The sequence below is a fragment of the Stylophora pistillata genome, chromosome 7 (genome assembly GCF_964205215.1).
Source record: "Stylophora pistillata chromosome 7, jaStyPist1.2, whole genome shotgun sequence".
NCBI lineage: Eukaryota > Metazoa > Cnidaria > Anthozoa > Scleractinia > Pocilloporidae > Stylophora > Stylophora pistillata.
This window is the reverse complement of record NC_142525.1, coordinates 33,238,217-33,250,716: the sequence shown is the minus strand read 5'-3', so window position 1 is coordinate 33,250,716 and position 12,500 is coordinate 33,238,217. Positions and strand designations below refer to the sequence as shown.

The following is a 12,500-nucleotide window of genomic DNA, read 5'->3' as shown; positions in this document are numbered from 1 at the left end:
ATAATTATATTATAATACTTAAAATGTATATAATGCGACTTTCAAACACGCTGAGATAAATAAAAATTCAACACAAGTTCCATACAACGTACTAGGCTTGTAAATGGAGATATGATTAAGTCTGACTTCTCCTGGCCTAAAAATAAATAAACGACAGATTGCAGTAAGTATCATCACTTAAATCGAGCACTTTCTGGCACGCAACTAACAATCGCTCTAAACGACTTTGATAACCAAGTAATATTTGGGCACCAAGGTCACCATGACGATGACTGTCCACCAAGGCAATAGACTGACCAGCTAGTGGTAAGAAGAGAACGGTCTTTTCGTTGGCTATAAGTAGAGCTGCATTTCCGTGGAAGCCATCACACATTGCTGATAACTGGTACACTAGAGTTGTAGGAGCATGGTCATCACAAACTCGTCTAGCCAAGGGCGAATGCACGGACACACTCACACATTGTTCTGCGACAGTGGCTGCCTCTGAGGCTGAAAGAAAACGCTGAGGTAGGTTGTGTCGACAGCGGTCATAAAGGCGGTTTCCCACCCTGATTGATGCACAGAGTAACATAACCCACAGAGGAGATAGTTCACGCGTAGGTTGGAGATCGAGCCGCTCATGCCACACTCCATGAGCAAAGATCAAAGCTATTACACTACAAGCCGAACTGCCGTTTCTGCCGTCGAGCGTTGACTGGCTAATTTCGACAGGAAATTTTTTATGAAAATGTATCGCAGTGGGGAATTCCTTCACCAAGTACCACAACGTTAATTCCCGCATCTGGTACGTTTTTGTAATTAAAGGTGATTTCATCTTCAGAAAAATCACCAGTACTGTCGTACGTGCCGTCGTCAACGTCAACATCATCATCATTTTCTGCACCCTCTTCCAAAGGCAGACATTCCTCGTAGTCACTACCACTTAGTGCAGCTTTGAACTTGGTAACTGCAGAACAAATCTGACTCTTGCAAAAGGCAATTCCCTTTTTGGTACAACTCAACTTTCCTTGAAGAACCACAGTACTCATTGAACTACTTCTGTACTTCATCTCCTAGACACACGAAAAGAAAAAAGGGTGTCGCAGAGAGAAATATTAATGATACGTTACTTTTACATAGTGTCTGAATGTTTGCATGGTATGCCATGGACGCAGAGTAGTGTAAAGGAAAGTGTAAGCATATTATTGTAAAAGAGTGCACAATGCATTGCAAAAGAGTAAGAAATGTGCTGCAGTTGTGAAGCAAAGGATAGTGTGAAAACTAAAGAAATAAAGAAATAAATAAGTATGTACGTAGATAAATAAATAAATAAGCAAATAAGTAAACACAAAGATAAAGGTAATTACAGTTTCTTCCATCTCGGGTTGCAAAGATGCTTCGTTGTTGTCGCGTGGTACGTCTGAACTGCTATCAGGATCTTGACAGGGAAAAAGAACAAGAACGCTTTATCAAGATTATTTTCTATTAACAGCAAACTGTTAATGTTAAGAACAGGAAAGTCTAATGGTTATGACATGCTCACGTGCTAACTTATCCTGTAACTCCACAACAATCCTTTCAAGCCGAGGAATAGTAACATCCATGTAGAACGCTACAAAGTTCGCCATCTCTTTTTTTTACGAGGGTAATTTCTTCATTCCATCTCGTAATCATTTCATGTTTTTCAACGATGACTTTCTTGATTCTCATTGGTGGACCTATATGGACCAATGAAAACTGACTTGAATTACAAAAACAATGCATTCTCAATAATTGGTGCCAGTTTTTGGAATGAGATACCACGCAATCTAAGAGAGCTAACCAAAAAGTCTTTCAAAGCTGAAATTAAAAATGAAAAACCAAGAATGCTGGACAAAGAAAATTCCTTTCTTATTAAACACGAGATTATTCAAGAACAGGAAACTTTAAGTAATTAAAGTCAGTGTCTTCTCTCATTATTCTCCCCTCATTTCGTTTTAGCAATCTTAATATGTAGAAACTATTATAATAATATTACATGTAACTAAATCTTAATTGTTGTTAATGTTATTTAACTGATATAGTTTTATGCATAAGCAATCAATGGCCCGCCTAGATTAGCATTTACTATTTGCAAAACAACGTTTTAAAAGCAAAGAAAATAAGCGGCTTGTTGTTGTTGCTGTTGTTGTTGTTGTTCTTGATTTTAATGTCCTGCACGCTCAAGTTAGACAGAAGTAGGAAAAAACGCAACACCTCGGAAGAGGCCTGATCTATTAGAAGTTGTGAACAGTTTGCTGGTACAAATTTCTTGAGAGGGGCAGTGCTGGAGCATAGTGTCTTTCTTAAGACACCAACACAATGACCGTAGCTACTAAGCTACCCCCTATCACAAGTGTGTCTTATCTTATATAAAGTTAGTAAGTTGTACAATGTACAAGAAATACTTTATCAATGATAGAATGAAAATATACTTAGAACAAAAATGACAGCTACAAGCTGAAATACTCAACAAAAGAGACAAGTTAAATTGAGTACTAAAATTCACAAAGTTTACCTGTTGTGTTTCCCCATGGGAAATTCCCCTTCATAACTTCAGAGACAATAGCTTGCAAAGCTTCATTGCCTTCTTTCTCTTGATTGTGCTTATCTATTAGGGAAGACAGCTTATTTTTGTTTGAAGAAATCTTTTTGCGGAGGTGTGCACGAGTCTAAATAAGATAAAGCGTGAGTACAAATGGTAACATAATTTTGTCTGAGATAGAATAAATATATGAAAATCATATATTTTGAACTGCGGTATTTGATACGTATGATGGACGATCCTCGCAGTAGATAGCGCTATTTGAGCAATAGCGAAATTCAGACCTGAAAAAAATCAGGCCTGTACGGGACTCGAACCACTGACCTCTGCGATACTAGTGCAGCGCTCTAACCAATTGAGCTAACAAGCCAACTGAGAGCAGGCCGTTAAGTTGATTCGTAATGAATAGCGCTATCTACTGCGAGGATCGTCCATCATACGTATCAAATACCGCAGTTCAAAATATATGATTTTCATATATTTATTCTATCTCATTTATCACTTTCACGGGTTCATTACGAATCAACTTAACGGCCTGCTCTCAGTTGGCTTGTTAGCTCAATTGGTTAGAGCGCTGCACTAGTATCGCAGAGGTCAGTGGTTCGAGTCCCGTACAGGCCTGATTTTTTTTTCAGGTCTGAATTTCGCTATTGCTCAAATAGCGCTATCTACTGCGAGGATCGTCCATCATACGTATAATTTTGTCTGTTTAATAGCTATTTAGCAATAGTAACATTGCATAAAGACTGGCCCATGTGTATTGTCTTGACAGACTCTGTGCCATGCCATTGATTTTTCTTTGATTCCAAGCAATAGCATGCTCAGTAATGAGCTCCTCATGATCTAAAAGATATGAATAACTTACCTTTCAGTTGAATGTCTACAACTTCAATTAACTAAAATGAAGTAACTGACTAATTAAGGTCTAGTTACAACTCTGTGAATTTGATTGATTCTAATTTGTCAGTCCTCATTGTTTTCTAATTGCCTTAAGTTGAATGCCGATCGACCTCCATTGTTCATACTGTACCCCTGGATAGGAAAAAAATCTATAAAATGTTTTACACCATGTTCACTGCCCACTGTGCCAAACCATGCCGGCAGCTTGCGATCTCAAGTCCTGTCTCATCTAGTTTGGCTGTCTTTCTACCCTTATTAGAAGCAGCCCACCAATGTGATTCCCCCCACATATTGTCTTGTTCCTAGTTGCAGCATTTAATAACTATTAATACTGTAACAGAAAAGTCAAAATTCCATGCAATCCTACCAATATAGAAACTTGTCACAGCTTGCTAAGAGGCTATAAACTTAGTATAAAATGATCGGAATAAAACTGCATATATAAACACCTTAGATTTGGACTGCTTTGCATATACTTTGTTCATGTGACTTTCAACATCCCCCTTGTTGGCAATAAAAAGATCTTCATAATATGATTGCCTCCTTTGTCTGTAGAAGAAAACAATTATAACTGGCTAAAATGTATCAGTTTTTTCATGATATAACTGCATATTATTAAAGACAATGGATGATAACAGTTACTACTGTGGCTAACCTAATGATTAAACCTCAACTTTATATATCTTTAATATAAATAAACTCAACAAAACACACCAAATTAAAATATAAGTAATGCAATAACCAACAGCCACTTGTATTCAGGGCACTAATAAGAGTAAAATTTACAAAATTTGCACCCTTCATTCTATTGTACAAGTTTTAGGAGCATTGATAAGATGTTGGGTGTTTTTGACATTATTCTGTGTAGACCTTTCCTCTAGAATAAAACCTACCCTCCCGATGGACTGTAACGATACAGTTTCATATTTCCATCAACATGGCAGGAGTGCTGAAAGATGGAACACGTAGGGCAAATAATCCAGTTGTGACCTTGCAGATGACCCAATTCAAACTGACAGAATTTCCACCCTTTAAAAGATCTACTAAATGTGCTATGATTGATGGTTGGTGCCTGAAAAAATAAAATAGAAATATCAATTTAGGTAGGTCAGTAATAGTAAATACTACATAAAGTACAGCAGACAGCACAAAAGTAAGATTTCCAACACATTATGTACACAAAAATCTCAAAAAAAAAAAAAAACAAACAAACAAGGTATAAAACCTAAAAATTATATTGAAATGTTCTAGCACCAAACTTAAAATATGTGAAAAATCTATAGACAATCAGATTATTATGTCAGAGCCAAAAGCAAGTCATGTAACCCCATACATTTGCTACAGTCTCTAAAATATTACAATTCAAAGATTGGTGTTAAGCAAGAATGTGTCAGAATACAATTTTGACCATTCAATAGACTACTGGACAAAAAATTATGCCGAGACATAATTGGAAAATTAAATAAAATTCATTCAACTAAAGAAAAGCATACCCTTCCTTTCATAACTGATACATCCTCAAGTGCATGAATAAAGGAGCTTTCCGATGTCCCAGGCATTCTTTTTTGGATTGAATCCCATAACCGGAATAATTGTTGGTCAAACACATAACTGGTGTCAGTGGGACTCCCACACCAAAACCCTGCTTGTACAACATCAATCAGAGACCAGGATAGAATGATACTGTTGCAATTGGAACACTGGATTATGACTTTGTTCAAATCGTATTGTCCTGAAAAAGAAATTATTCACTTCATGAATAATGATAACATTAAAGTGCAGTAAAATGGCTTCAACTAGGAATTCCCATAACTATAGGTAATAAATTAAGGTGAAACTAATTAAAATTTTAATAAAATGAATCTCTTCTTATGATGCATTACAATCTAATTGATTACCATAAAAGGACATATCAAAAAGTAATTTGAGATAAAGAGCAAGCCATATTACTTTTATTAATTCACTTAATAATTAGATACAGGAAATAAGTAAAAATCCAGGACAGTTTAAGCAAACACACACTATTACCTTTTTCATTAACTATTATTAAGAAACCAGAAGATGGAACTTGTTGCATGACTCCAGCCTCTTTACAACTTCAACATTGTTCTGGTATATTAGGGACTGGAAAAGACTTATCTAAGGAAAAGAGAGAAGTAAAGCTACATTAAAAATGTTGTTTTGCATTGTGATATAACATAATCATCATCATCATAAATTTCTCTAAGAAACCACTTGTGACCTTAAAGCTAATTAATACATGTTGGATGAGTCTCCATCCACCTTTACTTGTTTATGCTAAGTTCAATTTGAATATGGTGGTTTAAACAAAAATGTATAATTAAGCATATGAAGTGAAAATAATAATTTAAAAAAATAGACACTGTATATTGTGAGATTACCTATTATTTGGTGATAACCTTTTCCATCAACTCCAACAGTTGGGGGAATAGCATGAAAGTACCCATTTACATATGTATCTCTGTCATGAAAAGGCAAAGACTTGTGAACCTTTTCACTGCACGAAGGGCACATAAACTGTTTTGGGCACTCCATACATCGTATACAGACTTTGCCTTCCAAACAAATGCTGCAAATTTCTGGAGGGGAGGCCCTCACAGCTAAGGACTGCCTCTATTAGCTGCTTCCTGAAGTTGTCCCAACTACAGGTCATATTAGACATCCGTGTTTCCCAATTCTTGGAAGATGCAATTTGAAATGTGGAAAGAACCTCTTCACACTTTGCAAGTGCAGCTTCAAGGTCATCTTCTATGAAACAAAAATAATATTTAGTCACAATGTGCATCAATAGATACTGGTACATTCCAACTCTTCTATTCATGACCATGATTTTTTATAAATAATTTAGCACCCCTTCTTTTAAATTCCAGTTAGTCTGTGATTTCACCAACTTTCTTTCTAACAAAGATTGAGACCTGGCAACAAGGAAAATGAAATGTACAACCCTATAAAAAATAAACTCTCTTTCTTTACACTCCCCACTTACTTCATTAAATCAAGTTGTTCCAAGAATGCCTTATTAAATAAGCTTAAGGTGATTCCTCACATTTTGTGCAACCCTTACTGCGGATAGTTGATAGCATCATTCGCGCATGCTCGTGCATGTACACATTGAAAATATAGTAGATTTGCCTTGATATTGAGATCTATAGGGGAATAAAAGGATACAGCTCACTAATGAGCACAGGGACCCCAATTTTTTCCAGTCATTATTAGCAATTTATCTTTACCTTTGCATGAGAAATGATTGATCTCATTAAAGTGGTTGATCTACATTAAAGTGGGATGTTGTGAAAAACAGTTGTTTTGCAGGTGTTTGGATAAAAGTACATTCTGTCGCAAACAAAACTTACGCTTGACAATTGATGGTGGTGACATCTCATGACATGTAGGTTGTACATCATCATCTCCCAAATCTAAACTCGGATCGCAATCTATAAGGTTTGAGTCAAATAAAACTTGCATGAGCTTTGTTAAGGCAACATGGCCAGCAGCTTGTTTGGAACATTGGATTAATCATTCTATTAAATTTAAGGCGTTTTGACAATTAACTTTATTCGCTAATTTTAGGGGGATATCGTGTTGCAAAAGATAAAAATATTGTAAATTCACCTTCTTCTGTTGCACTGCAGAGCGACGTATTCGTCACCTTTTTTTCGCGAGGCCGATACTTGTGCTTGTATTTCCTCAAACCAGTGGTGGAGTCCCTATAAAATTCCAAATCACTCCGGCCTTTTTTCCTCTTCCGTGATATTTTTTTTTCTCCAAGCAAACTTGTTGCTTCTTGTAGCAGAGCATCGAGATCGTCTTTGTTCTTGGACGCCTTCTTCGCCGCCGTTTTTTACTTTGTGCCTTCCGCTACCTTAGTATCTCCAGTCTACCGTTGGACTCACGGTCATCTCGATGTTGAATGATTATACTTCATTTTGTCACATTTGAGAAGTTATGATAATCCTTCATTCGGGGACGAGATCGTGTTGCCTATTGAGTGTTCTCTATAGCGCATCTGGAATCGTTTTCCGTGTCATGCAAGCAGAACTGACGAGTCTTCAACTGTTCATTGTTCTGAGCTTTGCACACGGTACGGTGGACTTATTGGAAAGATTAACCATTATTGTGCGAGACTATCTGTGGTACTTTATTTACAAAAAATTTAAAGGTGACGCGAACGCCGTAGAAGCGTTAAGGGCTGAAAAATTTCGCACGCCTAGAAGCATGCGTTTTATTGCAGATATGAGCATTCAGATGATCCTCGGAGAATCGACTGCGTTGATAACAGCGGTAGGCTTTATCCAGCTATATAGCTTCATGTACAACAACAATAGTCTGGCCTTCTCTGACATGGGTTTGGTTGGGGATTTTTTCATCCGCGTGTCGATTGCGCTAACAATAGATTTCTTTTTCAATTCGTTCTCGTTTTGGCTACAAATGTCATATCTAAATGTTGCTGTAGTGCAAGTGTGGAAGAAGAAATGGTGCAAACATATATTCGTGGGTTTGATTTTGACTTCCGTGACACTCTGTTACTTTACAGCCCATTTGTTCGCTGTTGTAAAGGACAAGCATACGTCTACTTCTAAAATGCGCCATTTTAATTGCACCGGACCATTTTCAAGATTTTAGCGGGAGCGGAGTTTGGCTCAGAAAATAATCCTTACAATAGTTTAGTGGTTAAAATATCAGTTTTGTAAATGAGAATTTATTCATTTGTGGCATGCAGGAGACAGGTGTCCAACACAAGGAGCACAAGAGTAATTCCCGCGCGCGAGAACGTAAACGCTTGAATTACTTCGCTTGTGCGCGTCAGTCAGCATGATTTGCGCGCGTCTCGAATTACGTGGTCTTTTTCGAAGGTTTTTTCTTTTTTCTTATTTTGTAGCAGTTTCAGAAGGAAAGAAAAAAGACAATTGTGTTAATCAAGTACTGAAAACAGATTTTAGAGAAAGCGTGGTTCCTTTCTCGACAGGACGGAAAACGCGGGCGCTGTAAGTACCTCTCGTTGTCCCATACAAAGCCTTAGAAACCTTTTCTAAGGTTAGTGTGGGACAACAGAAGGTTCTTACAGTGCACGCATTTTCCGTTGTCATGAGTGCTACAGAGTGTCCAAGACTACAATACAATATCAATTGTATCTTTATTATCATCCTATCTGAGTCGTTTTCAGTTTATAACGTAGAGGGCAAAATTACTTAATGCTGATTGGCAAAGACTGAGGGCATTTTTCTTTAATTTTTGTAATTACCCCGAGCAAAGTTATTTGATTTTGAGAACATTAAAAGAGGCCTAACCTTATCTAATTTCGTTTATGACACACTTTTTTTATCAGAGCAGGTTTCATTGCTTTGGTATATCGTGGTTCACCTTTTAATGTAAAAGAATCTCGCTCAAAAATAGTACTTCCTTTGATTTCTGGAGATATGAGTTAAAAATTAATTGAAAGGGTTTTTTTTAGTGGTTTGGCCAAGTGACCGTTCAATACAGGTACACGACAATACAATTAGGCCGTCAGGAACAAGTAAAGGTTCTTGCCTGCTAAGCGGCACCACATTTAGCGGTCACGTTGTGTAACCCCGAAAGGTCACATGTGTAGCGAGGGTCGTAAGCGACGAATTTGGAGACCAGACAACTGTAACGCTGAACGTAAACTTCAATTGAAATAGCGTAAAAGGCAGCGGCTTGTAGAATGATGGATAGATGATTCGATGCATAGCTTTGTGTAGCGATAAGGTCTTGTTGCAGTGAGATTGGTCGTGGTTCGAACTAGAAAGCAAAGAAAGGAACCTAAATAAGCCGACGCCTGTGGATGGACTTCTTAACTTAGACGACGTGGCATAGAATGGCGAACCTACACAAGCGCTAAAGATAATCATGCCAGTTAAGATAATGAAGCTAACTATAACAACGAAGTAAATAAAATGGCTTACTTTAGTCTGGCTCCTTGCGGCAATAGGTGGCTGATATGTGGCGGTGAAAAAGAAAGTAGCGTTTAATGAACAAGTAGCGTTGTAACAATAACCCTCTCAAAGAACTACCTCTCTTACAGAATGAAATTCGATCGCTAAACCTGTCACACAAGTATGTACGGTTGCGCAAAAAGTAGATAATGAACGAGAACAAGACAGGAATCACGGCTAAATATAAACAGACGAACTATTATGGTATGAAAGTAACACCTTGCCGGTATTAAGTGGTCAGTCGGTCAAAGTCCTGAATATGTTTCTTCTCAGCCACTACAATGTTCACCTCTATTAGGCGGTTACCTCCATCGAGCAGTTGCAGTCACCCTTTAGTTAGAGCCAACAGCCTTGTTTTATTGTTTTCTATGTGTGTCAAATGGTCACCGAGAGCAGAACTACTCAAATAAAACTAAAAATAATCTTTCAAGTAATATTTAATCCATAGTTTTTTTTAAGCGAGATTCCACATAATTAAGCAGCCAACCTGTAGCTAGCCGTCACCCTGCCAAAGACCAGAATGTCATATTTTCTGTTTTTGCAAATTAAGTTGCAGAGCACGATTTGAGTTGCAAATGTGAAATTTTTCTCAGTTTTATGATACTGAAGTCACCTTTGTTGCACCTGCCGAAAGATAAAAAGGAAACAAAATTACAATGAAATGGAAATAAAACCTTTGTGATATTCATGAGTTTCAAGTATGTCACGAGTTGATTTGCACCTCAAAACGTTTTCCAGGATTAATATTGAGTCTTGTTATTCTAGTAGCTATTTCTCATTAAGAATTAAAACCAGATGAATTAAAAAAATCGATTTGTTAAAATCTCTATTGGAGATAATAAATGTAAACATAACATTTGCAAAAAATTAATTTCATTTAAATTAATTCATTCAATTTAAATCAAATTATTGGTACTATCAGTATCATTTTTGCCATTTTTTTGTTGTTATCAATATAAAAAGAAACCTGTTTGGCATCTTATTGTGTAGACCCATAAAGAGAATGATAGAAGTGGACTAACATCACAAGGAGTGACGTGTGAAAAATTTATGCGGTTACTTTGAATTGTCCTAAGGCAAGAACAGACACAAATCATGTTAGCAAAATATGTGAAAATTATTTTCTGTTAAACTATTACTGGAATTTGATTTCAGAATGTGTTTTTCCTGTATCTCTGCTGGCTCCATGAATATACTTTTTGTTACATTTTAAACTTTGTAGACTCGACACACAACATGACAAATGAATATCAAAGTTGATGGGGTGCCATTACCGCCAATATTCAGCTAATACCAATTATGTTTTATGCAGCTAATCATTTTATAAAATGGTGCCTTAAAAAATATGGAGCGCTTTTTATGAAGCCAATTATGTTTTATGCAGCTAATCATTTGATAAAATGGTGCCTTAAAAACATGGAGCGCTTTTTTTTCATAAAAAGCCCTCCACATTTCTTAAGACACCATTTTATAAAATGATTAGCTGCATAAAACATAATTGGCTTCATACGTTAAGCACCATTTTATAAAAAACAGTAGCTGAATATTGGTGGTAATGGCACCCCATAAACTTTGATATTCATTTGTCATGTTGTGTGTCTAGTCTACAAAGTTTAAAATGTAACAAAGATTTACAGCTATCAAAATTTTTGACTTGTTATTTGTTAAGCTTGAGATAGTTGCTGGTTCACCGAAAAACAAATAAGTCGGTGATATATTGGTCTCCTCTCAGCACAGGGAGAAAAAATGAAAATAGTTAAAAACTGACACATATATAGAAATCATTTACATATTTTATCCGAGGTTTACAACCCAGTTGATTGAATTTGCTGATGGATTTTCAGTTTGTCACAGCAGCAATGCAAAGTTAGCTAATTAATTATGCACAAAATGCAGGAAATAGGGGTTTTCCCCAGGGGGACCCTATATCTCCCAGGGAATTAAATATTTTGACCTCTTCTATTCACACATTTGTTAATTTGTGATACTTTGCATTTGTGCCAAGTTTGAGCCAAATCGGTGATTTGAGGATTATCGCCCCTGCCTGGCTCATTCAAAGACTGTGTGGAAAGGGTTTTCTTTCTGACTACTACCAAAGCTTTCCTTGGTAAGATAAATTCATCATTCATCAAAGCTACTTCACCGCTGGCCACTCATATCTCAGACCATTTTTCTTGCCCCGCTCGTCGCCCGTGAGTTTGTAGTAGATACTTCATTGGAAGGTGTGCTTCAACTAACTGGCTTTAGTTTTAACTTTTGAAAAAGCATGGACTTTTTAGGAGAAGAGGGAAGGAGGGCAAGAAATGCAAGCGTTAGAGTCTCTGTGTATAAGAAAAAAAACATGGCAGCTCTATAATAGGAGTGAAGCTATCGGTTGAATTTGAGATTGCTATCCCAAAAACGTCTAATGTAGACTTGGATAACGTATTTGAGGCTGGCCTTGGCATCACAACTCTTGGATATGACATCTTTGATATTATCACTTGTGCGTTTTGATGAAAAGGGCATCGACTCCTGGGTAAGAAAATGCGGTGAAGAAGAACAAGAGATGATACAGAAACAGAGAAGAGGGGTTAAGGCTGAGTACAATGATGTTAGAGAAAACATGGAGTTGCTTGAACATGGTACAGGTACAGTTATCCAGAACCACTTTGTTTTAACCTGAAGACATGTAGTTGAAACCACCATCTTTCATGAAGAATTACACGTGATCTGCATTTCTAATGTTCAGTTGGAGGAAGAATTGTTCTGCAAGGTAACTTATGATGATGTAGCTAAAGATCTGGCTCTTCTTCATTGCCCTTTAACCCTTTAAGTTGCCTCAACTGTAGGAAAAAGTCAACAGTTGCACAATAACTATCTGACCATAGACAATCAAGAATAATTGTTATTGATGAATCTTGCACCTCTTGATTATTTCACCCAACTCCTCCTTATGCTTGCCTCCCTGTTTCCTGGCAGAGGTTTTCACAAACTCGACTATGCAAATCCCTGGTAATACAGAGAAAGGAGAACATGCCTTCACAATTTTAGGTAGTACATGTCTCACCACGTGCTGTGTAGCAGTATCTGAAGTCATCATA

At 37.0% G+C, this 12,500-nt stretch overlaps 1 long non-coding RNA gene and 1 pseudogene across 2 annotated transcripts in view; both read right to left on the bottom strand.

Annotated features, from left to right (window-relative positions):
* Positions 1 to 981: 981 nt before the first annotated feature.
* LOC148727515 (uncharacterized) lies at positions 982 to 7,301 on the bottom strand (annotated as a pseudogene). The gene is made up of 10 exons (XR_015989286.1): positions 7,076 to 7,301; positions 5,845 to 6,211; positions 5,471 to 5,581; positions 4,936 to 5,174; positions 4,336 to 4,514; positions 3,892 to 3,991; positions 2,516 to 2,669; positions 1,523 to 1,697; positions 1,347 to 1,417; positions 982 to 1,052 (listed from the first exon to the last, which is right to left on the bottom strand). The product of XR_015989286.1 is annotated as an uncharacterized LOC148727515 (transcript).
* A 1,279-nt stretch (positions 7,302 to 8,580) lies between these two features.
* Positions 8,581 to 12,500, bottom strand: part of LOC148727514 (uncharacterized) — a 5,272-nt gene continuing 1,352 nt past the window's right edge. Inside the window, exon 2 of the long non-coding RNA XR_015989289.1 lies at positions 8,581 to 10,041. This is a non-coding gene — a long non-coding RNA (uncharacterized LOC148727514). The remainder of the gene's footprint in view (positions 10,042 to 12,500) is intronic.